The 25,392-nt window shown below is 42.7% G+C and overlaps 1 protein-coding gene and 2 non-coding genes across 4 annotated transcripts in view; 1 reads left to right on the top strand and 2 right to left on the bottom strand.

The window, feature by feature from the left end:
• The window catches only part of ABCG2 (ATP binding cassette subfamily G member 2 (JR blood group)), a 136,656-nt gene extending 111,524 nt beyond the window's left edge, over positions 1-25,132 (bottom strand). The window contains exon 1 of one of the 2 annotated variants that reach the window (XM_063610254.1): positions 24,587-25,132. The gene's annotated coding sequence lies outside the window, so the exon portion shown is untranslated. The remainder of the gene's footprint in view (positions 1-24,586) is intronic. The other variant, XM_055297034.2, reaches the window with a different exon arrangement.
• On the bottom strand, positions 5,191-5,316 carry LOC129492434 (U6atac minor spliceosomal RNA). Its single transcript, XR_008660882.1, has one exon. It is a non-coding gene; the product is annotated as a U6atac minor spliceosomal RNA (small nuclear RNA).
• Positions 20,339-20,442, top strand: LOC129492362 (U6 spliceosomal RNA). The gene has a single exon (XR_008660824.1). It is a non-coding gene; the product is annotated as a U6 spliceosomal RNA (small nuclear RNA).
• Positions 25,133-25,392: the final 260 nt, after the last annotated feature.

Here is a 25,392-nt window from a genome sequence, read left to right as displayed (position 1 = left end):
AAGAGAGGTCTTAGAAGCCAAGATCACAGAATGAGTATCTGTGAAGTATCATTTTGCTTACCTCAAAGGGCCTTATCAATGACACTATTCCATGGGCTGCCATCCAACCTGCTACTAATGGATAAAGTCCCATAATGCCCCATGTCAACTTTCGGCCAAGAAATTTGAGAGTCTAGGAGTTATGTGATGACTCACATCTGTAATCCCATCACCTTGGGAGGTCAAGGCAGGGGGACTGCTTGAGGCCAGGAGCTCAAGACCAACCAGTGCAACATAGGAAGACCCCATCTCTACAATTATATATATATATATATATATATTTTAATTAGCTGGGCATGGTAGTGTTGTAGGACTTTCTCCTTAGGGTCCTTGTCACACAACCAGGAAAGATTAGGCTTGCAGACACTTTGAAGGGTGAGAAAAATGGAATTTATTGGGTGAAAAGGAGAAAGGGGAAACAGCGACTCTAAGCAAAGTGAGAGTTCTGCTAGCTGGTCTCTCACCTCACATATTGAATCACAGGTTACCACCCTGGAACAGGAGCGTCCAGGCTCCTCCCCACTGCAAAGGGCTCAAACTTCCCCTGGCTCCACCCCGTTCTCCCAGTGTATAGGCTGGTCAGAGGTTCTCCAGGGACCCCTTTATACTTGGCTCAGTAGTACACACCTGTAATCCTAGCTACTCAGGAGGCTAAAGCAGGAGGATCACTGGAACCCAGGAGTTGGAGGTTACAGTGAGCCTTGATCGCACCACTGCACTCCAGCCGGGTCAACAGGGACCTTGTCTCTAAAAATAGTAAATAAATCATAAAATAAATTTGAGAGATTATATTTTTAGAAATATTTGTTTCAATAGTTTAGTAGCACAGAACTTTCTGTACTTTACCTTTTCTCTTTCCCTTCCACCCAAATTCTTTACACAAACAGGGTAGGTTTCCATTTAAATAGATGTAAATTAATTAATTAAAAATGTTTTATTAGCCTGCTATTAAGCCACAAATTATACTTTAATTTAATGAAACTAGTGTTCAGCACAATGCCAGTGTAATGGGGTTCCAACTTAAAACCAATAAAACATTGAGGGTAATTCAAAACATTGCATTGCAAATTACTAAGAACTGGAGAGGTGAGAAGAGAGTGGGAGATGGAATTGAGGATGAGGCAAAAAGATGAAAGAACTGAGGGAAAGACTAGAGAAAGGAATACTCCCCTGTTCTTTTTGGTTTTGTAAACTGTTAATGACAAGTGGATTCTAGTAGCTGAATTCAATGATCCAGGGCCCCAGCAAACTGACAGTCATGGCTGGTTTCCATAGTTAACAACATGTAGAACTATTTCTTCAAAGAGGTTTAATTAGAATGTTCGAATATTGGAGCTCAAACATAACTTGAGAGTTTTACCTAAGAAACTTAAACTCAGGCCAGGCGCGGTGGCTCATGCCTGTAATCCCCACACTTTGGGTCACCTGAGGCCATGAGTTCGAGACTAGCCTGGCCAACATGGTGAAACCCTGTCTGTACTAAAAATACAAAAATTAGCCAGGCGTGGTGATGGGCGCCTATAATCCCAGCTACTTGGGAGGCTGAGGCAGGAGAATCGCTTGAACCCAGGAGGCAGAGGTTGCAGTGAGCTGAGATCATCCCATTGCACTCCAGCCTGGGTGACAAGAGCAAAACTCAGTTTCAAAAAAAAAAAAAAAAGAAACTTAAACTCATGTTTAAGACTTTCCTTAAACATGAGAAGGCAAAAGGGCAACTAAATTTTTCTGATATTATCGGAATAAAATTATTCCAGTGGCACAAGATTTTTTTTTTTTATAGATTACCCTGAAATACTTACTCTCTACTTTTGTACCAGAAAATCTTAAAGCCACAGCTGGACCAAAGGTATGCCAGCTCCAAACTTTAAAAGAAAAGGTAACTCTTTAAATAGAATTATTCCTTTTTAATCACTTTGCAAATTTTCTCTTTCCTCTTCTGTTTTCTCTAGTTTTCTTTTTTTTTTTTTTTTTGTAGGGAAGGGAAAATGGGGACGTATTAATCAATAGGCAAAAAGTTCAGTTAAGTAAGATGAATAAGCTCTGGAGATCTACTATAGTACATTGTACCTATAACCAACAATAATGTGTTGCATATTTCTTTTTTTTTTTTTTTTTTTTTTTAATTATACTTTAGGGTTTTAGGGTACATGTGCACAATGTGCAGGTTTGTTACATATGTATCCATGTGCCATGTTGATTTCCTGCACCCATTAACTCGTCATTTAGCATTAGGTGTATCTCCTAATGCTGTCCCTCCCCCCTCCCCCCACCCCACAACAGTCCCCGGAGCGTGATGTTCCCCTTCCTGTGTCCATGAGTTCTCATTGTTCAATTCCCACCTATGAGTGAGAACATGCGGTGTTTGGTTTTTTGTCCTTGCGAAAGTTTACTGAGAATGATGTTTTCCAGTTTCATCCATGTCCCTACAAAGGACACGAACTCATCATTTTTTATGGCTGCATAGTATTCCATGGTGTATATGTGCCACATTTTCTTAATCCAGTCTATCGTTGTTGGACATTTGGGTTGGTTCCAACTTTTTGCTATTGTGAATAGTGCCGCAATAAACATACGTGTGCATGTGTCTTTATAGCAGCATGATTTATAGTCCTTTGGGTATATACCCAGTAATGGGATGGCTGGGTCAAATGGTATTTCTAGTTCTAGATCCCTGAGGAATCACCACACTGACTTCCACAATGGTTGAACTAGTTTACAGTCCCACCAACAGTGTAAAAGTGTTCCTATTTCTCCACATCCTCTCCAGCACCTGTTGTTTCCTGATTTTTTAATGATGGCCATTCTAACTGGTGTGAGATGGTATCTCACTGTGATGATTTTGTTTGCTTCGCAAAGACCTAACACACCTCAGCTGTAAAGAATTCAAGCCGGCCGGGGTTGGTGGCTCATGCCTGTAATCCCAGCTCTTTGGGAAGCCAAGGCGGGCGGATCATGGGGTCAAGAGATCGAGAATATACCGGCCAACATGGTGAAACCCCGTCTCTACTAAAAATACAAAAAATTAGCCGGGCGTGGTGACAGGCGCCTGTAGTCCTAGCTACTCGGGAGGCTGAGACAGGAGAGTCGCTTGAACCTGGGAGGTGCAGGTTGCAGTGAGCCGAGATCATGCCACTGCACTCCAGCCTGGTGACAGAGCAAGACTCCATCTCAAATAAACAAACAAAAAGAAGAATTCAAGCCAGGCAGTTGTCTGCTGCAGAACATATAATATTGATGATATATGTTTAGGGTCCCATTTGGACATGGAGAATAACTTTGCTATAGACATTCAATATAACCAAGAGCATAGGCATAAAATACTCACTCACAGTTGCCAATAATTCCAAGTGTATGCACAAGTTTTGCACATCTTCAGTATATTTTAGATCCTAGATCAGTTAGCCTTACTTGGTAGTGCAAGAAAGCTTCATTTTATTTTATTTGTTCTTTTGCCTTAAAATAAAGGGGGATAGTTGACAGTGTTTTAAAGGAATAAGAAGACTGGTTGCTTTTGGCAGAGGGGAATTTGTCATTCTCTCCATCAGAGAAGGATTAATTGTATTGTTTTGGAGGCAGTGGGGATTAGGATGGGAATATTTGAATTTCATTATTAGAGTAGGTGGGTGCTGTATAAAAATATACTTGAAAGTAAAGTCCTATGCTTTCAAAAGATTTGCCATTTAAGTGCAAAATATGTTTGCAAATCCCACAAAACAGGAAGACCAGACTATCTTGAACAATGTTGCTCAGTGTCTTGAGAGTACTGCCAATTCTTATTCTTGGCTTTGTTTTCTGAAAGCTGCTTCCTCTTTGGCTAGGAGCTGTTCACCTTTTCCTGAAGCACGTCTACCAACAGGGGCACACTAGGAAATGTCTAATGAATTCCTGTAGTTTTATTTCCTTCAAATTCCACTGGCAGAGAACTTCACAGTGTGGTGAAATCACTAAAGATGTTAGTACTTGGGCTTTTCCCCACAAAATCATTGAAAAGTCTTCCAAACATACCAGCAGATTGCTCTTCCAAGTCTCAGGACAATCTTAATCTTAATCTTAAAATGCACAGCATTAAACCCCTAAGATATGTGTTCCAATTATGTTTTGAATTATGTTTTGAAAGTTGTTTTCTCTGAAAAAGTAGGGATCTAAACTTTTCTTTTCACACTACCTTTCTATATACACACAGACTCCAACTAACTTGGCATTAACAATAAAAACTATAATATAAATGACCCATAGATGTACACTTTATTCTGAAAACTTACCATTCTGTTCCACTTTCATAAAGTTACTCTCATCCTTTGCATGTGGTCGCCAGTCCCATCAGTTCTTCCTTTACAATGTTTGAGGAATCTGTCTCTCTCCATAACCTCTAACCTAACTTTATCTTAGCCCTTTATCATTTTATCTTTTATTTAGTTATTTTTTTTGAGACGGAGTCTCGCTCTGTCGCCCAGGCTGGAGTGCAGTGGTGCGATCTTGGCTCACTGCAACCTCTGCCTCCCGGGCTCAAGCAATTCTCCTGCGTCAGCCCCCAGAGTAGCTGGGACTACAGGTGCATGCCACCATGCCCGGCTAATTTTTGTATTTTTAGTAGAGATGAGGTTTCCCCATGTTGGCCAGGATGGTCTCGATCTCTTGACCTCATGATCCGCCTGCCTCGGCCTCCCAAAATGCTGGAATTACAGGCGTGAGCCACCACGCCCAGCCACCGTTTATCATTTTATATCTGGGCTGTCTTCCAAGCTAGTTTCTACCAACAATACTTCGTTCTCTAATCCAATCTAAACTGTCCTGTACCCTGTCTCCAGTATAATCTTTATTCTAGAACTATCAAACTCTTTCTTCATATTGTTGCCTGCTGAAAATCTGCTAGTTCTTCTCCCAGTTGAAAGAATCAAGTCCTGGTCAGGCACGGTGTCCTGTAATCCCAGCATTTTGGGAGGCCAAGGTAGGAGCTTTGCTTGAAGCCAGGAGTTCAACACCAGCCTGGGCAATACAGAAAGACTCTGTCTTAAAAAAATAAATGAATCAAGTCCAAACTCCTGACCCTTGGAAGCATGGCCACCACATCCTGATACTACACAGCCTTTTTCCACTCTTCTTCTTTTTTTTTTAAATTTTTTTGTAATTGTTTCATTGAAAAACATAAAATAAAAATGATAGTTGGATGCGAAGAAGTAGGTGGCAATGCCTTAACTGTATGCTTGTTGTCAGGTCCGAAGGCCTCTTCCATCCTTGTCAAGAGAAGTGTTAACCTTCTCTCCTTTCATACAACACTCCCCACTGTGGTGAGCAGCAGGACCTAGACCAAACCCCTGGTGTTTTGGTAACATTCTCACTTCTATTCATTTAGCAGCTTATCATTTAATGACTCTGTCCTATCTCCAAAACCATTTCATTTTAGAAATGTTTACATCTTATTCTCTCAACTATTATACATCATGATCTCTTTCATTCGTTGAACAAATATACACTGGATTTACTGAGTGCCAGGTACAATGGTACGTACAGGAGAAAGTCCTTGTTTTCTCATTAAACTGCAGTTCGCAAAGCAGTGTTTTGTTGTTGTTGTTTGAGATAGAGTCACACTCTGTCACCCAGGCTGGAGTGCAGTGGCATGATTCCAGCTCACTGCAACCTCTGCCTCCTGGGCTCAAGTGATTCTCCTGCCTCAGCCTCCCAAATAGCTGGAACTACAGGCATGCACCACTGTGTCCAGAATTGGTTCCCTCCAGTGGGTTCTTGGTCTCACTGACTTCAAGAATGAAGCTGCGGACCCTCACAGTGAGTGTTACAGTTCTTAAAGATGGTGTGCCCGGAGTTTGTTCCTTCCAATGTTCAGATGTGTCCAGAGTTTCTTCCTTCTGGTGGGTTCGTGGTCTCGCTTGGCTTCAGGAGTGAAGCCACGCAGAACTTTGCAGTGAGTTTTACAGCTCTTAAAGGTAGTGCGGATCCAAAGAGTGAGCAGCAGCAAGATTTATTGCGAAGAGCCAAAGAACAAAGATTCCACACTGTGTAAGGGGACCCCAACGGGTTGCCGCTGCTGGCTTAGGTGGCCAGCTTTAGTCCCTTATTTGGCCCCACCCACATCCTGCTGATTGGTCCATTTTACAGAGTGCTGATTGGTCCGTTTTTACAGAGTTCTGATTGGTGCATTTACAAACCTTTAGCTAGACACAGAGCGCTGATTGGTGCGTTTACAATCCTTTAGCTAACAGAAAAGTTCCCCAAGTCCCCACCCGACCCAGAAGCCCAGCCAGCTTCATCTCTCACCACCACAGCCCAGGTAATTTGTGTATTTTCAGTAGAGACGGGGTTTTGCCATGTTGGCCAGGCTGCTTTCCAACTCCTGACCTCAGGTGATCCACCCACCTCGGCCTCCCAAAGTGCTAGGATTACAAGCGTGAGCCACTGCGCCCAGTCTCAAAGCAGTGCATTTTTATGCATAACAAGTATTTACTGCTTTACTTGAGACCCCTGCCACACTCTTCATAATCCAATGGAGAAATCTCTAGAACATTAAAGAATATTAAAAAACTAGAAAGACGAGCTTTATCAACTTTTTCTGGGCTTTTAACACCACAGAGTTACCAGCTATTACATGAGTTCAATTGGACTTCCTACTTACTGAGTTTTTTTAATCACATTTTAACATTATCATCAGAGGCAGACTCTGTAAAGTGGTATAATATGGTTTCCTGTGACGTGGCATAAACAGGTCTACATCCTAGTCTCCTTCTTTTTAACTGAAATCTTAGTGATATGAAACTGTGGACAACTGGAAAAAAAGTCTTTCTGTTCGAGGACAAATCTGCTATTGGGTGATGAGATATATTAAATTTGAGCTTTTTTGATCTCCTCGAGGGATATTTTTCTTTTTCTTCTCTTGAGACAGAGTCTTGCTGTGTCACCCAGAGCTGGAGTGCAGTGGCATAATCTCAGCTCACTGCAGCCTCGAACTCCTGGGTTCAAGCAGTCCTCCTGCCTCAGCCTCCCTAGTAGGTGAGACTATAGGCATGCCCCAGTACACCTTGCTAATTTTTTATTTTTAGTAGAGATGAGGTCTCAGTATGTTATGCAGGCTAGTCTCGAACTCCTGAGCTCAAACAGTCCTCCCACCTGAGCCTCCCAAAGTGCTGGAATTACAGGCATAGCCACTGCACCCAACCTCATTTTGTTTTTTTCAATATCCCTGTCAGGGCACAATGAAGGATACTTTTGTTGGCTGAAAAGTCTATTCAAATGTTCATGTGAATTTTAGAAATCAATATTCGGTAACTAAAGTTGTAAATTGAAGACTCTACTTTTTCTTAGGGCTGTAAATTCAGTTTACAAATACTGTTGCTCTATCAGTAGGTATAGCAAATTTCAGTATTCACTTCTAAGGAATCTCTCAATAATGGTTTGGTCTAATTTATAATCTTAGTTCATTAAACATTTCCAAATACTTTAAACTGTACTTGGAAGTTTAAAACATCCAGTTCCTTAGAGTGTCATTGGGATTGCCATAGACCACCTCCGTGTTCAGAGATTCACTGAGACAATTTACATAATTCAGTATATAAAATCATTCTACTCATAGCTAAGATTGATTACTATTAAACAATGTTGCAAGGATACATAGCTGGATGATGAGGGAAAGCTATAGGGAGAGTCTGAAGAATCCATGGGCAAGCTTCCTCAAGCTCTCGCCTTCCCATGAAGGGTCACACAGAGCACACACTTCCCCCAGCAATGAAAATGCAACGTGTGTGCAATACTTTGGCCCAGGGAACTCTACTAGAGACTTAGGGCCCAAGGTTTTAAGGAGGGCTGGTCAGGTAGATACACTCTGAAACCAAAATTACGGAGTCTCAGAAGGAAAGAAAGCAAGTGTGTGACCCACCCTTATCAGTTAACTGATAACTGGGGACACTGTGAAGCAACTTCCAGATGCTCCCTAAGAATCAAGCTCAAAAATAGGCCTTTCTAAGGATAGCAGCCTCAAACAGATCTGCTCTGTTAACTTTTTTCTGCATACCAAGGTACTTCCATTTTTTACTTTAAAAAACGGAACTTTCCCAAGTGCTCAAGCAACCCAGACAAAGCAAATAAATTGAAACCATAAATATGGCCAACCTTACTTATTTCAAGTGTCCCACTATTTTCTCCAAACTTGTAGTATTGCATCTTTAAATCAAAAGCCTAAATTACTTATTTAATTATGACATTTGAAATTGGACTGACAAAATTGGTCTTAACCAATTAACCTGGGAGGCGGAGGTTACAGTGAGGCGAGATCACACCACTGCACTCCAGCCTGGGTGACACAGCGAGACTGTCTCAAAAAAACAAAACAAAACAGTTCATACCTTGGCCGGGTGCAGTGGTTTAAGCCTATAATCTCAGCACTTTGGGAGGCTGAGGCAGTCGGATCACTTGAGGTCAGTTCAGTACCAGCCTGGCCGACATGGGGAAACCCTGTCTTTACTAAAAATACAAAAATTATCCGAGTGTGGTGGCATGCACCTACAATTCTAGCTACTTGGGTGACTGAGGCACAAGAATCACTTGAACCTGGGAGGCAGAGGTTGCAGTGAGCAGAGATTGCACCACTGCGCTCCAGCCTGGCAACAGAGCGAGACTCCATCTCAAAAAAAAAAACCCCAAAAAACAAAAACACCAAAAAAAAAAAAAAACAACAAAATAAATAAAAACAAAATTCAGGCCTGGTGCAGTGACTCACGCATGTAATCCCAGCACTTTCAGAGGCTGAGGCAGGTGGATCACCTGAGGTCAGGAGTTTGAGACCAGCCTGGCCAACATGGTGAAATCCCGTCTCTACTAAAATACAAAAATTATCCGGGCATGGTGGTGAGCGCCTGTAATCCCAGCTACTCAGGAGGCAGAAGAATCACATGAACCTGGGAGCCGGAGGTTGTAGTGAGCTGATGTCATGCCACTGCACTCCAGCCTGGCTGGGTGAGAGCAAGACTCCGTCTCAAAAAAAACAAAAAACAAAACAAAAACAAAAAACAAAGTTCATACCTCTTTCTGTAAGTAAAAAATAAAAATTTTAAGTGAAAGAAATTTTTTTTTCAGTTTGATTAGCAGGGGTTGTGTTGGTGGTGGCGATGTTATATAAAATAATAAGTAATGATAAGTTTTAGATTCAAGCTACATGGTAGTAGCGATATACTGTGCTTTTCCTTTGCCAAAGATAACCTAAAGATAAAACTAATAAACAGAATCCTCTCTGCTATTCACCATTTTCCCCAGTTGTCAGTTATTTTTGACTGAATATGTTTTTTGCTTTTGTACCGTAGTGGTAGATCACTCTTTGAATGCATCTTAAAGATGCGTCTTATAAAACAAAACAAAACAAAACAAAACAAAACACCCTAAGCATCCTGTATAAGACTATTACCTTGTGGGTATTCCTACAGGTGTAGAATGCTAATGCACATATAAGTTGGTAATAAAGTATGTTTTGATTGAATTAGATATAATTCGGTTAAAGGTGTAAGTAATGTAAGTAATCCTACACACACACACACACAAACACACACGTATACATATATATGTTTAAGACAGTGCAGTGCCTCTCTATGTTGCCTAAGCTGGACTGGAACTCCTGAGCTCAAGCAACCTTCCTGCCTCAGCCTCCAGTGGCTGGGACTGCAGGCAGGCACCACTGTGCCTGGCTAGTAATGCAATATTTTTGTGTTCGTTGAAGGGGAGCAAAATAAATTGTAAAATCTATTTGTAGTTTATTTTGAAATGCTCTCCCCAGCAGGCTTACCTTCCCCTTATTTTCTTGAGGTGCTATTTACATTCATCCCATTCAGTGAGGATGAAGGATGTTGTTCTAAAGCAAAAAGAATGGTAGAAATAGCCCGATATGGTTAAAAGTGTGCTGGTAGCTATAAATACATACTTTTTCTTCTTTCTTTCTTTCTTTCTTTCTTTCTTTCTTTCTTTCTTTCTTTCTTTCTTCTTTCTTTCTTTCTTTTAGAGATGGGATCTTGCTCTGTTGCCCAGGCTGGAGTGTAGTGGTACAATCATAGCTCACTGCAGCCTCAAACTCCTAGGTTCAAGCAATTCTCCCACCTCAGCCCCTGAGTACCTGGGAATATAGGCACTTGCCACCATTAACTGGCTAATATTTTAGAGAGACACTTTCTTTGTTGCCCACACTGGTCTCAAACTCTTAGCTTCTTCCCAAAATGCTGGAATGACAGGCATAAGCCACCACACCTGACCCATACATAAATTTTTTTCAAGGAATAACAGAAGCCAGAGTTGATTTTATTTGCATTTGTTAAGAAGAGGTGCAGATGCCATGTTCTGCCCCTGTATTCCCAGCTACTCAGGAGAATGAGGTGAGAAGATTTCTCAGGGCCAGGAGCTCGAGGCTGCAGTGCCCTGTGACTGCACCAGAGATTGGCCACTGCACTCTAGCCTGGGCAACACAGAGAGACCTGGTCCCTAAAAAAAAAAAAAAAAAAAAAAAAATTGTAGAAGAAGAAGAAGAGAGAGTAGTTTGGCTAATTAAGGAGAGAATGTGCTAAACAGGGGACTTAACAAAAGCCATTTTCATTGTGTATTTTTTAAATTATTTTATTTTAGATCCGGGGTTGCATGTGCTTGTTTGTTACATGAGTAGATTACATACTGGTGGGGATTGAATTTCTAGTGTACCCAATGTCCAAATAGTGAACATCGTACCTGATAGGTAATTGTTCAACCTGCCCCCCACCCACTTTTGGAGACCCCAGTGTCTGTTATTTCCACCTTTATGACCGTCATCATGTTTTCGTTTTAATTTTCTTTTTGAGATGGAGTCTCCCTCTGTTGTCCAGGCTGGAGTGCAATGGCACAATCTCGGCTCACTGCAACCTCCGCCTCCTAGGTTCAAGCAATTCTTCTGCCTCAGACACCCGAGTAGCTGGGACTACAGGAGTACACCACCACGCCTGGGTAATTTTTTTGTATTTTAAGTAGAGACGGGGTTTCACCATGTTAGCCAGGATGGGCTCGATCTCCTGACCACGTGATCCGCCCGCCTTTGCCTCCTAAAGTGCTGGGATTACAGGCATAAACCACTGTTCCCGGCCGAAAACTCTTTACTTTCAAACGACCAAGATACTTTGGGGAATACAGCAATTCTCTTAACTTGAAGATACAGTCAAACTGGTACTGCACTAAAGAGGAAAATAGGATAAGCAATAAATATAACTAGAGATGTGGGCCAGAGGGGAAAGTCTTTCTCAATCCTCTCTTCCAGATAAAATCAAATGTGGCCATTTTTCTCTTAGCTAATTGCAAGTCAAAAGCATTTCAAGTGATTTATGGGAATTAGAGCTTTTGGTGCATAGCTAGTTCATTCTTAAATTGCCCATGCTTATATAGTGTAGGAGGAGGTGTGAGCCGATGTCCCAATTTACACATATCACCCCCAAATAATTATTAGTAGTGGCCTCTTCCTCTCTCAAAAGTATGATTGCCCTAGCTTTAGGTGAAAACCAAAAGTAATCATTTGCTGGACTCTGGCGCCCTCTTGGGATTAAAATTTCACATTCTGATATTGCTTATTCTGAGATGAGAAACTACCAAAAAATATGAACATCCCAAAGTGGATCATCTAATAACTTTCCCCAGAAGATCTCAGCTTTGAATTTCATGTCATTACACTTTAACACTGACTACCCTTGCATGGTTGCTGCCATCTTCAGATTTCAGAACCATCTCCCGCATGTATCAGTAATTGCAGCTCCTGGTACTGTCACTCTCTGTGACACTACTTCTGTCTTAATTCTTGGTGAATTCAGTATCTCCGAAAACGATCTCCCCAGCACTCTGGCCTCTGACTACCTTGAACTTCTCTCCTCCAGTGATCTTGTTCTCCACCCTGTGTTAGCTATGTACTTGCAGGTCATGCCGTAGAATTTGTAAGCATAGTCTATCTTTCCACCTAAACCCCTCTAGTAACCCAACTCCGGCAAACCTTTGACCTTGCTCCACCAGGGCCTACAATCCATTAATTACGCCAGTATTTCACTGTGCCTCACCCCTCACTGCTTTCTTTAGTCACCATACCTGCGGAAATTCCATGATCATTATAATTACATCCTTGCAAACGCCCTCAGCTCCTCTGCTCCCCTTTTGCTTTGTCACTCACTTGGTAAAACCACAAACCCTATAAATTCCTGTCTCCCCTGCTCTGTGCCTGTACCCCTGCAGCTGAACGTGGGTGGAGAAAAACACATAAGAATAATAAATTATTTGATTTTGTGTTTGAATTTTTAATTTTTTTGAGACAGGGTTTTGCCCTGTTACCGAGGCTGGAGAACGCAGTGGCGAGATCTTAGCCCACTTCAGCCTTTGAACTCTGGGGCCCAAATGATCTTCCCACCTCAGCCTCCTGAGTAGCTGGGACTACTGATGAATGCCACTGCACCCAGCTAATTTTTTAAAATTCTTTGTAGGGACAGGGTCTCACTGTATTGCCCAGGCTGGTCTCAAACTCCTGGGCTCAAGCAATCTTCCCGCTTTAGCCTTTCAAACTGTTGGGATTACTGGCCTGAGCCACCAAGACCTGTAATTATCTGATTTTAAATTCATGATCAAGAATCTCAATGCCAGGACCCTCAGTAATGCCTGACAACTCATACTGTACTTCCCTAGCCCATTCACTCTTCTGTTTCCCATTTCAACACCGAAACATTTTCATCTTTCCCCTCCCATAGTCATTCTCAGATGATAACCTTATGTCCTACTTGACTGAGAAAACTGAAGTAAGCAAAAGAGAACTTCAGATTCTGTTCACCGTATCTGCCCACCCACCTGCATCCTCTGCCTTCTCTCCTATTACCCTACCCTAGGGGAACTGTCCATGTTATTAAGGCCTAAGGCAATGTCTCTATTTTGCATGAAGTCTCATCCCCTTTTTCCTAGCTCAGTAACAGCACTTTTCCCCTTTCTCTTCTATATTGTTGCATATATATATATATATATATTCCTCTCCACTGATTTGTTTCCCCACAGTATAAACATGCTATATTTCTTTTTGTTTGTTTGTTATTGAGACAGAGTCTTGCTCTGTCGCCAGGCTGGAGTGCAGTGGTGCGATCTTGGCTCACTACAACCTCTGCCTACTGGGTTCAAGCGATTCCCCTGCCTCAGCCTCCTGAGTAGCCGGGACTATAGGCGCATGCCACCACGCCCGGCTAATTTTTTGTATTTTAGTAGAGACGGGGTTTCATCACATTGGCAAGGATGGTCTTGATCTTCTGACCTTGTGATCTGTGCCCACCTCAGCCTCCCAAAGTGCTGGGATTACAGCCATGAGCCACCACACCTGGCCTCCTTTTTTTTTTTTTCCTTTGAGACAGAGTCTCATTCTGTCACCTAGGTTAGAGTGCAGTGGTGCAATCATAGCTTACTGAAGCCTTGAACTCCTGGGCTCAAGTGGTCCTCCTACCTCAGCCTCCTAAGTAACTGGGACTACAGGCGCACACCACCATGCCTGGCTAATTTCTGTATTTTTTGTAGAGACGAGGTCTTGCTATGCTGCCCAGGCTGGTCTCAAACTCTTGGGCTCAAGCAGTCTACCCACCTCAGCTTCCCAAAGTGCTGGGATTACCACCACTGGCCCACTGTTATCTATTTCCCCCATCCTCAAAAATATTCCTCTTGATTCCACATCTTCTTCCAACTACTGCTCTATCATTTTGTTCTCTTTTACAACAAAACTCTTCAAAAGATACTCACTTCTCCAATCCCTCCCCCTTTCTCTCTCAAATCCACTCCAATCAGAACGATGAGACATATGACAAATTGTTTTAAGCCTTTCAGTTTTACAGTGGTTTGTTAGGTAGGGACAGATAACTGGAACAATGTGCCAGAGACAGCAGTACAGGTCTTCTCTAGGAGGAGAGAGATTCTATATACTAAGAGAGTTGGGCCAGGTGTGGTGGCTCATGCCTGTAATCCCAGCACTTTGGGAGGCTGAGGCAGGAGGATCACTTGAGCCCAGGAGTTCAAGACCAGCTTGGGCAACAAAGATCCCATCTCTACAAAAAAATGTTTTTTTGTAACGATTCTCCCATCTCAGCCTCCCAAGTAGCTGGGACCAGAGGTACATCCCGTCACACTCAAATCTGTTTTTGTTTGTTTGTTTGTTTTTGTAGAGATTAGGTCTTGCTATGTTGCCTAGGCTGGTCTCAACTCCTTGGGCTCAAGTGATTCTCCTGCCTTGGCCTCCCAAAGTGTTGGGATTACAGGCAAGAGCCACAATGTCTGGCCTACAAAAATTCAAAACATTATTAGCCATGCACGGTGGTGCACACCTGTAGTCCCAGCTATGTGGGAGGCTGAGGCAGAAGGATCACTTGAGCCCAGGACATTGAGGTTTCAGTGAGCCATAATTATGTCACTGCACTCCAGCCTGGGTGACAGAGTGAGATAGTCTTAAAAAAATTTTGGAAAAAAAAAAAAAGAGAGAGAGAGTTACATGACTTTGCCAGATATCAGAAGAGGACTGGGGAAGAGCTGAGAGTGTAAATTATAAGGTGTTAGACTAATGGGGATAAAGTATAATATTCAAGCCAAATTAATTGACCTGAGTGTACTCCCCCAGAATTTAGAATATAGTATGTTGGCTGAAGTACTGGGGATGGTCCTAACGGTCTGAAAAGGTTAACCAATGAAATCCTGGACTCAATGATAGTCTGGAGTTAATGAGGTTGAAATGCCAGAAATTCCCTAACATATTATAGACAAAGAGTTACAAAATTCAAGGAGATAGGACTCGGTCCATTATGTTGAATCTTCTCAGCCATTTACTAACTTGACTCTTCTGGGAAGGTTCAAAAAACTCTCCTTTCACTAAGACATGAGGAAATTCACTAATGAGTCAGGGACTAGCATCCTCAAGAAGCACTGTAGGTCAGAGGTATTGCCGGACGAGGCTGCTGTGAAAATGTGTGCTTTCATTTCAGTGGGAATAACGGGGTCCTGGCATGTCAAAGGCCAGGTAGTAGTAGCTTCACTGTTAGGGACAACATGGTGCAACTACCACAGTAAACTGCAGAGATGGAATAGTAATCAAACTGCTTTGATCTGCTGTGCCCCCTGGCAAGGGCTAATGGATGATGGGGTCCTGAAAAATCATTAATTCACTGCTTCCTAAGATGCTGCTTGACATCTAGGCAGAAAAAAATCTAGGTCCGTTAGGCAGAAACCTAACTCAAGTTGCCAAATTGTGCGTTGTACCTAATTCCCAGACCCATGTCAGTTCGGAGACTGAAAGCTCTTCCATCCACCGATGAATACCATGAATCTTCCTTCAAACCAGTATTTCTCTCAACCTTGGCCCCACTGACATTTTGGGCAGGGTATTTCTTTGTTATGGGGGCTAGCTTGCACATTATGGATCTGAAAATGATGCTGACACTGACAAGAAGGGGACGTCTACACTTAGGCGAGACTGTTAAACCCACTTAGGCGTGTCTGTTCAAGACTGTGCTGAAGGGAAATCCTCCCAGTGGACAGAACCTTGAGTGATATATCTGGCTATTTACTTTGTGGCTTAAGGCACAAAGATCTCTAATGACTTAGGAGCCGTGGCTACTGGATTGGCTGGCTGGTTGGAGACTTGAAAAAAACTAATTGAAAAATTGGTGATTAGATGGACTATGCATGGACCTTTTGGAATGGACACAGAGGGTGGGAATATTTTTGTGGCGCGTGTATATCCAGTAGATTGTATCACGATGGTGGAGGTTCTCAAAAATCAGATGATCAAGATGATCTATTTTGTGAATGTCAGTAAGCCTCTTTCTCCAGGTATCCCAGTGCTTGTTCAGTGGCTCCGTGTGCAAACTGTGCCAGCATGGAAGGAAGCTACGTGTGAGCTAATAACATGGTTTTCCCTCACCAAAGCTGCTCTGACTATACGTACTGCTGAATGTCCCGTTCATTGACCAACAGCCAAAGTCAATACTAAGCCGCTGATAAGGCACTATTGTCTGGGGTGACCAGGTGGCCACCTAATAGTAGCTGATTGTGTGAACACTTCCCAACATAAAAGGAACAGCCTTTTCTCTTCTCAGGAATAGCTACATATTCTGGATAAAATTTTGCACTGTGGCCAAGCACAGTGGTTCACGCCTGTAATTCCAGCACTTTGGGAGGCCAAGGAGGGCAGATCACCTGAGGTCAGGAGTTCAAGACCAGCCTGACCAACATGACGAAACCCCCCTCTCTACTAAAAATACAAAAATTAGCTGGGCATGGCAGTGGGCACCTGTAATCCCAGCTACTCGGGAGGCTGAGGCAGGAGAATCACTTGAACCCGGGAGGTGGAGGTTGCAGTGAGCCAAGATCATGCCACTGCACTCTAGCCTGGGTGACAGAACAAGACTCTGTCTCAAAAAAAAAAAAAAAAAAATTTTTTTTTTACATTTTATTCCCTGCCTGCAATGCTTCTACCAATACCACTATTATGAAGTTACAGAATGCCTTATCTGTTGCCTTAGTATTCCATATAATATCGTCTGTGATCATGGGCATATATTATGGTAAAAGTGGTCTCATAGTCTCAAAATTCAGTATATACCTAGATCTTACAGAGCAGCTGGCTTGATAGAACAGTGACTTGGCCTGCCTAAGGCTTAATTATAGTGTGAGTGGGGATACCCTGCAAGGTTGGGATGTTGTCCTACAGGAAGGGGAAGATACCTTAAACCAGCAGTCAATATTTGCACATAACAAGAATGCATGGAGGCCAGGCACGGTGGCTCATGTCTATAATATCAGTACTTTGTGAGGCTGAGGCGAGCGGATCACTTGAGGTCAGGTGTTCGAGACCAGCCTGGCCAACATGGTGAAACCCTGTCTCTACTAAAAATTACAAAAATTACCCAAGTGTGGTGGTGCATGCCTATAGTCCCAGCTACTCGGGAGGCTCAAGTGGGAGAATTGCTTGAACCCGGTAGGTGGAGGTTGCAGTGAGCCAAGATCATGCCACAGCACTCCAGCCTGGGCAACAGAGTGAGACCCTGCCTTAAAAAAAAAAAAGAATGCATGGATGCATAAGACTAAGCATGGTGGCTCCCGCCTGTAATCCCAGCACTCTGGGAAGCTGAAGCAGCGGGGTCTCTTGAAGCCAGGAGTTCAAGGCCACCCTGGGCAACATAGACCCAGACTCTAAAAATAAAATATTAGCAATGCACAGTAGCATGTTCCTGTAGTCCCAACTACTTAGGAGACTGAAGTGGAAGGATTGCTTGAGCCCAGGTGTTTGAGGCTGCAGTGAGGTATGATCACGCCACCGCACTCTAGACTGGCTGAAAGAGTAAGACTATGTTTCTAAAAATTTAAAAAAAAAAAAAAAAAGGAGCACATGAGTGTGAGAACCCCGGTAGAATGTTTCTGCTATCCTCACTGGTCTCCCAGGTGTTTCTCTAGCACTCTAGATGTGTTCCTGCCTCTGTTCCCTCTACCTGAAATACTTTCCTCCCAGATGGTCTCTTCGTTCCCTCTCAGTCTTTCTTCAAAGATTTGCTTAAATGTCAACCCCTTAACAAGGCCTACCCCAACCACTCTGTTTAAAATTGCAAAACCTTTCTTTGCCTTCCTGATTACTTCTTATTGTGCATCTGTCTGTAACCCTTCTCCCCGTCTAACATACATTATTTATTTGTTTATTGTTTATTATTTGTCCTCCTCCCTCTAGAAAGTGAGCTTCGTAACAGCAGGGATTTCTATTTCATTCACTGTTCTATCCCCAGTGACTAATGCAGTGCTGGAAACATAGTAGGAACTCAGTAAACATTTCTCTTGTTTTTTAATTAATTTTTTTATTTCCCTAAGATTTGGGGAACAGTGGTATTTGGTTACATGAGTAAGTTCTTTGGTGGTGATTTGTGAAGTTTTGGTGTACCCATCACCGGAGCAGTACACACTGAACCCAATTTGCAGTCTTTTATCCCTCACCCCCTTCCCACCCTTTCCCCCAAGTCCCCCAAGTCCACTGTCTTTCTTATGTCTTTGCATCCTGATAGCTTAGCCCCTACTTATGAGTGAGAACGTACGAACATACGATGTTTGGTTTTCCATTCCTGCGTTACTTAGAATAATAGTCTCTAATCCCAATAAACATTTCTTGATTGACTTGAATGACTATCATGAAAGTTCTCAGAGAAGAGTAGACAATATTTCTAGTCCATTATCTTTACCTATGTCATGGGTTGGTTGGTAAACTTTTTCTGTAAAAGGCCAGATAGTGAATATTTTAGGCTTGTGGGCCATGCAGTCTTTTTCCAATCACTCCACGTTGGCATTGTAGCACCAAAGCAGTCATTGACAGTAGGTAAATGAACAGGCGATACATAGAAAGCAAATAAGGGAATTGCTGAGGTCCTGGGAATTGGGAACCTGAGCAGGGAGTTGATGTGAAAAGTGCATGAAGGGAAATATTTTACACAGATGTGTTTGTACACTTTTCTTCATGCCTTCTCACTCCACTATCATGGTTAATACTGTTTTGAAGTTAAATGTTCAGTTTGATTTTTACTTTTAAGTATTGTACATTTAAAATTCCCACAGAGTACATTTACTAATACAACCTCCAGGTGGAGCCCTTTCTTTTTTCTCAGTACATTATTCTGCAAGTATTCACTGAATAGCTGCTATGTGACAAAAACGCAGTGTTAGGATACAGCTTTGAATCACGCGAAGATCTTATGCTCGAAAAGCTTATATTCTAATGGAGAAGACAGATGATAGCATGTATAAAAAAGGTAATTTCAGATAGTGATATGTTCTACGAGGAAATTACATAGAGCAATAAGAGAGGCTTCCCTGAGGACATGCTATTTAAGCAGAAAACTGAAGAATAAGTAGGAGGCAGACATGCAAATATCTGAGGGTAGAGTTGTTTTATTTTCTTCTACTGTGGTAAAATATTCATAATATAAAAATGTACCATTCAAATCTTTTTTTTTTTTTTTTTTTTTTTTCTGAGACCTAGTCTTGCTCTGTCACCCAGGCTGGAGGGCAATGGCGCGATCTCCGCTCACTGCAAGTTCCACCTCCCGGGTTCACACCATTCTCCTGTCTCAGCCTCCCCAGCAGCTGGGACTACAGGCGCCCGCCACCGTGCCTGGTTATTTTTTTGTATTTTTAGTACAGATGGGGTTTCACCGTGTTAGCCAGGATGGTCTCGATCTCCTGACCTCTTGATTCGCCTGCCTCGGCCTCCCAAAGTGCTGGGATTACAGGCTTGAGCCACCGCGCCTGGCCTTAGTGTATTAGTCCGTTCTCACACTGCTGATAAAGACATACCCAAGACTGGGTAATTTATCAAGAAAAAAAGGTTTAATGGACTCACAGTTCCACATGGCTAGGGAATCCACATGGCTAGGGAATCCACATGCCTTTCACAATGATGGTTGAGGGCAAAAGGCACATCTTACATGGTGACAGGGAAGAGAGAAAATGACAGCCAAGTGAAAGGGGTTTCCCCTTATAAAACCATCAGATCTCGTGAGACTTATTCACTACCAGGAGAACAGTATGGGGGAAACTGCCCCCATGATTCAATTATCTCCCACCGGGTCCCTCCCACAACACATGGGATTATGGGAGCTACAATTCAAGAAGAGATCTGAGTGGGGGCACAGCCAAACCATATCACTTAGTTTAAGTCTTATTATTTCTCTCTGGGACTATTGCAACAGTCTATTCAAACAGGTTTCTGCCTCCAGCCTCACCTTCTTCCTACCTGGCATCTGTGCTACAGCAAGAGACATTTCTAAAATGCAATTCTGATTGCACTTCCCAATCTGAAGCTGTGCTGATGGCTTTTCATCACTGTCAGAGTCAAGTCTAATCTGTCAGAATGATGTGGAAAGCCTTACATAACCGGGCTAGCTGACAGCCCAGGACAATTAGTCCCTCATATTCACACACATAAGATTAAACCTGGGGCAACACCTACAACCAAGAAGAACATTTGCTATTGGTGTGAATCTTGTCGTTGGTGTTTCTATTGTAAAGTATAATTATTGAGCACGACTTAGTGATAATCATAGCAAACTCACAGAGATACTTTGTGTCCTGCACTGCTAACTCATTTAATCCTCACAACTACCCTATGAGGTAGGTAGTATTATTATTCTCATTTTATAGATTAGGCAACTGAGGCATAAGAAGACTAACTTTCCCAGGATCTCATAGCTTGCACATGTGATAGCATTAATATTTAAACGCAGGAATTCTGACATGATAATCTATTATTAAGCACCCTAACATGTTCCTTTTAGCAGCAAATATACTAAAATTGGAATGATACAAAGTAGATTACCTTGGCCCCTGGACAAGGATGACACACAAATTCCTGAAGTATTTTATATTTAAAAAGAAAAGCCATGGCTCAAGCCTGTAATCCCAGCACTCTGGGAGACTGAGGTGGGAGAATCATTTGAGCCCAGGAGTTTGAGACCAGCTTGGGCAACGTACCAAGACCCAGACTCCACAAAAAATTTAAAAATTCGCTGTGCGTGGTGGCGCGTGCCTGTGGTCCCAGCTACTCGGGAGGTTAATATGGAAGCCTTGAGGTAGAGGCTGTAGTGAGCCTTGTCCATGCCACTGCACTCCAGCCTGGGTGACACAGCAATACCCTGTCTAAAAAAAATTTAAAAATAAAAATAAATATCACTCCTGTAATCCAAGCACTTTGGGAGGCTGAGGTGGGTGGATCACCTGAGGTCAGCAGTTCGAGACCAGCCTGGCCAACATGGTGAAACCCTGTCTCTACTAAAAATACAAAAATAAGCCAGGCCTCGTGGCAGGCACCTGTAATTCCAGCTACTCGGGAGGCTAAGGCAGGAGAATTGCTTGAACCCAGCAGATGGAAGCTGCAGTGAGCCGAGATCGCACCATTGTACTCCAGCTGGCCAACAAGGGCGAAACTCTTGTCTCAAAATAAATAAATAATATACATATACAAAAGTACACTAATCCCCCCTTACTAAACCATAAATGTATTCTTTTAAAATATTGACTGGGGCTGTGACTTTTGTTTGAAGGTGTGATCTCTGAGTGGTGGCACTAAAATCACCTGGGAGCTTATTAGAATGCCAGTTCAAATGCCTGGGGCCTGACCTAGGGAAGCAGAATCTCTGGAGTTGGAGCCCAGGGATTCGAGTTTCAGCAAGCTCCCCAGGTGACATCTAAGCCTGAGAAAGTTTGAGAAGCATTACTGTCAAACATTTTTTTCCTAGGGAGTAAAGACCTTAATGGAGACAAAGCTTAAGACAAACACATGAGTAATTTTGACCAAAACAAAGTAGAAATAGGATTATTTTTAATGCAAATATTGCAAATTATGACATAAAGGGTAACAAAGCCTTGTACAAACCAAGAGGTCATCAGAGGTCTTGAGAAGATGCCGAGGCCAGAAAAGCACAGGATGCACCTGAACTCGGAGCAAACCAGCGTTGGGTTTGAATCCCAGCACACCCACAGACCAGCTGTGTGCCTTTGGCAAATTGCTTCACTGGGACCTTCGTTTCTCCATTCAGAGGTTGAAATAACAATCTCCTTGACCCATATACTCCAGGAAGGTTGTGAAAAATCAAGGGGATAATGTATGGGACAGTGCTTTGTACAGTTGGATAATGTGGTAATCAGGTTTCATTTTCTGCTGTAACACTTCACAAAACAATATATGCACTTTCCCTTCTCCTGTTCAGGAAGCAGGTGGGATTATGAGTCTTGTAGTTCCCTAGGGGAACTCTATTTTCTACAGTATCAGCTGCAGGAGTAGACAGCTGGACTGAGGGATTACTCCAGGCTCGAGAGAGAGGGAAATGGCCTCATCCAAGAAAATGGGTCCAGAGAGTTGGCAGATGATGGTGGAAACCAGAACGTATGTCTCTAAAGTCATCTGCAGCCTTACAATCTACCCCCAAAAAGTCTAATTCAGACCTGGGATAGCTTAGGCTGATACTCAGCCCCACACATGCTTACTGCCTACCCGCCATCTGCTGTTGGGTGGGCTGATTACAACTATCTTGTATTCTGATCAGTCAGTGCTTATGCTACAAGGGTTACAGTTTTTCATAACCTCTGATTATAGACCATAATAGAAGGGAATGTTATTTGAAACTTAGTTCAAACAGAAGCGACTCCCATCTGTCTGGCAGTGGTTCTGAGAGGTGAAGCCAGCTGGACTTCCTGGGTCGAGTGGGGACTTGGAGAACTTTTCTGTCTAGCTAGAGGATTGTAAACGCACCAATCAGCACTCTGTGTCTAGCTAAAGGATTGTAAATGCACCAATCAGCACTCTGTAAAAACACACCAATCAGCACTCTGTGTCTAGCTAAAGGATTGTAAACGCACCAATCAGCGCTCTGTTCTAGCTAAAGGATTGTAAATGCACGAATCAGCACTCTGTAAAACTGCACCACTCAGCACTCTGTCTAGCTAAGGGATTGTAAACTCACCAATCAGCATTCTGTAAAAATGGACCAATCAGCACTCTGTAAAAGGGACCAATCAGCAGGACATGGGGGGGGGCCACATAAGAGAATAAAAGCTGGCCACTCGAGCCAGCAGTGGCAACGGCTTGGGTCCCCTTCCACACTGTGGAAGCTTTGTTCTTTTGCTCTTCATAATAAATCTTGCTGCTGCTCACTCTTTGGGTCTGCACTACCTTTATGAGCCATAACACTTGCTGCAAAGGTTCGCAGCTTCATTCTTGAAGTCAGCGGGACCAAGAACCCACCGGAAGGAGCCAACTCCGGACACAGTTCTATGGATTCATACCAGGCATCACCAGACCTGAATACTCCTCTGACTATCACTTGTATAGCCCTTCCTTGATTTATGACAAATGGCTTCGGCATCTTCACTAGAACAACAAAATTGGCTGGACATGGTGGCTCACACCTGTAATCCCAGCACTTTAGGAGGCCGAGATGGGAGGATTGCACGAGCCCAGGAATTCAAGACCAGCCTGGGCAACATAGTGAGGTCCCGTTTCTATAAAAAAATAGGACAACAAAATTTACAACTTACCTACTCTGTCTCCGTCACATTTTTCCAACTAAGAAAGATACAAGCTTCTACTCTAGGAGAACTCCCATGCATGTGTGGGAAAGATTCTATTTCCAGGCTAGGGTTTCTTTTATTCATTTTGTGAAGGTGTGTCTCCTGTCAACTCCTGGCCACCATTCTCCTTTTCTCCCCACTTTTTTCCCATTGCTTTTTTCTCCCCTCAACAATAGGTATATTTCCTCTCCATTCTCTTTTTTCCTATTGGCTTGTTTCTTTTGGGTTAAAGGCAACTTTCACATAACTGTAAATTGTTTAGGACAGGGAACATACTGAATTTAAAGAACACTACCAGGCCTGTTACAGGAGGATAAAAAATATTCTATTCTCTACGCAAACTGATTTTCAACAATGTAACAGATTCATATGCCTTATAATCTTCAATTCCAAATGATAGGAGAAAGAAATCAGCTATTTTTTCTATCATGCATTATTATTATTATTATTATTATTAGAGACAGAGTTTCGCTCTTGTCACCCAGGCTGGAGTACAATGGCACGGTCTTGGCTCACTGCAAATGCTGCCTCCTGGGTTCAAGTGATTCTCCTGCCTCAGCCTTCCAAGTAGCTGGGATTACAGGTCTGTGACACCACGCCCAGCTAATTGTTGTATTTTTAGTAGAGACAGGGTTTCACCATGTTAGCCAGGCTTGTCTCAAACTCCTGACCTGAGATGATCCACTCACCTCAGTCTCCCAAAATGCTGGGATTACAGGCATGATTACACCGCACCTGGACATGTATATATATATATATATATATATATATATATATATATATATATATTTTTTTTTTTTTTTTTGAGACGGAGTCTCGCACTGTTGCCGCACCCAGCCGTATTTTTAATTTAAGCTGAAATGTTCAAAGTGACCACCAGCCACACCAAATGAGGCATGATATAGGCAGTTAATACAAAAATTACAAAAGGATTTCTGACTCTGCTCCAAGTGGCCTATATAATCTAAGGAGAAGCCCAACATCCTCTCTCACTTAGGGGTAATCTGGCTTACCACACCTAGGATCTGCTTAACAGAAACCCCAAAGCACAGAGGTAGCCATCAAAGTAGGTACAACCAGGAAAGGGATGTTGTCTGATTGTCTTCTCAGGTGCTCAACATAAATCATGTGTTCAGCCAAATACCCTTATCCTGCCTACAATGCCCAACCCCTTCCAAAAATGCAAAAGACCGACAGAGTTTGAGCCCTTTTTACTCAAAGTGTGGTCCATAGAGGTCAGCTGAGATGTGCAGAATCAGAGGCCCACCCCAGGCCCCCTGAGTTCCACAGAGCCTGTGTTTCAGCAAGATCTTCAGGCAATACATATGCACGTTAATGTACGAGAAGTACCGATTTAAGTGACACATTTGTTAAAGCACATATCAAAAAAGAATCAAGATTTTCTATGAAGTATGAAGATTGGAAAAAACAAAAACAAACAACTCACCTCAATTTTGATGTGTGACGTTGGAAGCAAAGCAGCCCAAATCTCAGTGCAGAGACAGTGGTAATACAGAGAAGATTTCTACACTTGCGAGTTTTCCTAGAGAGACTTCAACCAGGACCCACGCCTACCAAACAGACGAGTATTAGTCCAGGAACTTTCCTTCCTGCCTGCTCTTGGGGCAGGAGAAAGAATGAGAGAGGAAACTTGGCAGCCCCCAAAGTAGATCCTGCAGCTACCAGGGAACATTGAGGCTTTCCGAGTAAAGTAGCCTCGAGGAAATGTCCCGAGTGAAATTAACAGCTCTATCTCCTTGGGTTCCTTTTTTCTCCACTACTAGCTGATTATGAACCTCATTTCTTTCTCGATCACTGGGATTCAAACAAAAGACCTAATGGTTCCAGTCAGCGTGGGATCCTCTTCTGGCATTCCTAGCAAGGGGCTAGAAGAAGGGGGAAAGTTACATGTCAGAGAGATATTTTTATATCTTTCTCTTTGTGCCGCGGAATTCTGATGACAGCATCTCCAACACAAACAGCAACTTTATTTTCGAAACGGAAGGATAAAAACCAATTCTAGCAAATGGCTTTGCTCTGTACGTAAACTTCCTGTGCTTTTTTAACCCTGATGTAACTGAGGGTCTCCTCTCACAGGCCCTGCCTTCTAGCACACACAGAAAAACAACCAAGCAGGACTATGACATAATTTGAAAAGGAAGCGAATTAAACCAAAACAGAGTTAGGTTTCAATGCAAAGGCCCACCAGAGATCTAAAGAGGATGGAGAAGCTGTATACTTGGAGCATGCTAT

The sequence above is a fragment of the Symphalangus syndactylus genome, chromosome 10, assembly GCF_028878055.3.
Source record: "Symphalangus syndactylus isolate Jambi chromosome 10, NHGRI_mSymSyn1-v2.1_pri, whole genome shotgun sequence".
Lineage (NCBI taxonomy): Eukaryota > Metazoa > Chordata > Mammalia > Primates > Hylobatidae > Symphalangus > Symphalangus syndactylus.
The sequence above is the reverse complement of the archived record's forward strand: the minus strand, read 5'-3'. Positions and strand labels throughout refer to the sequence as shown.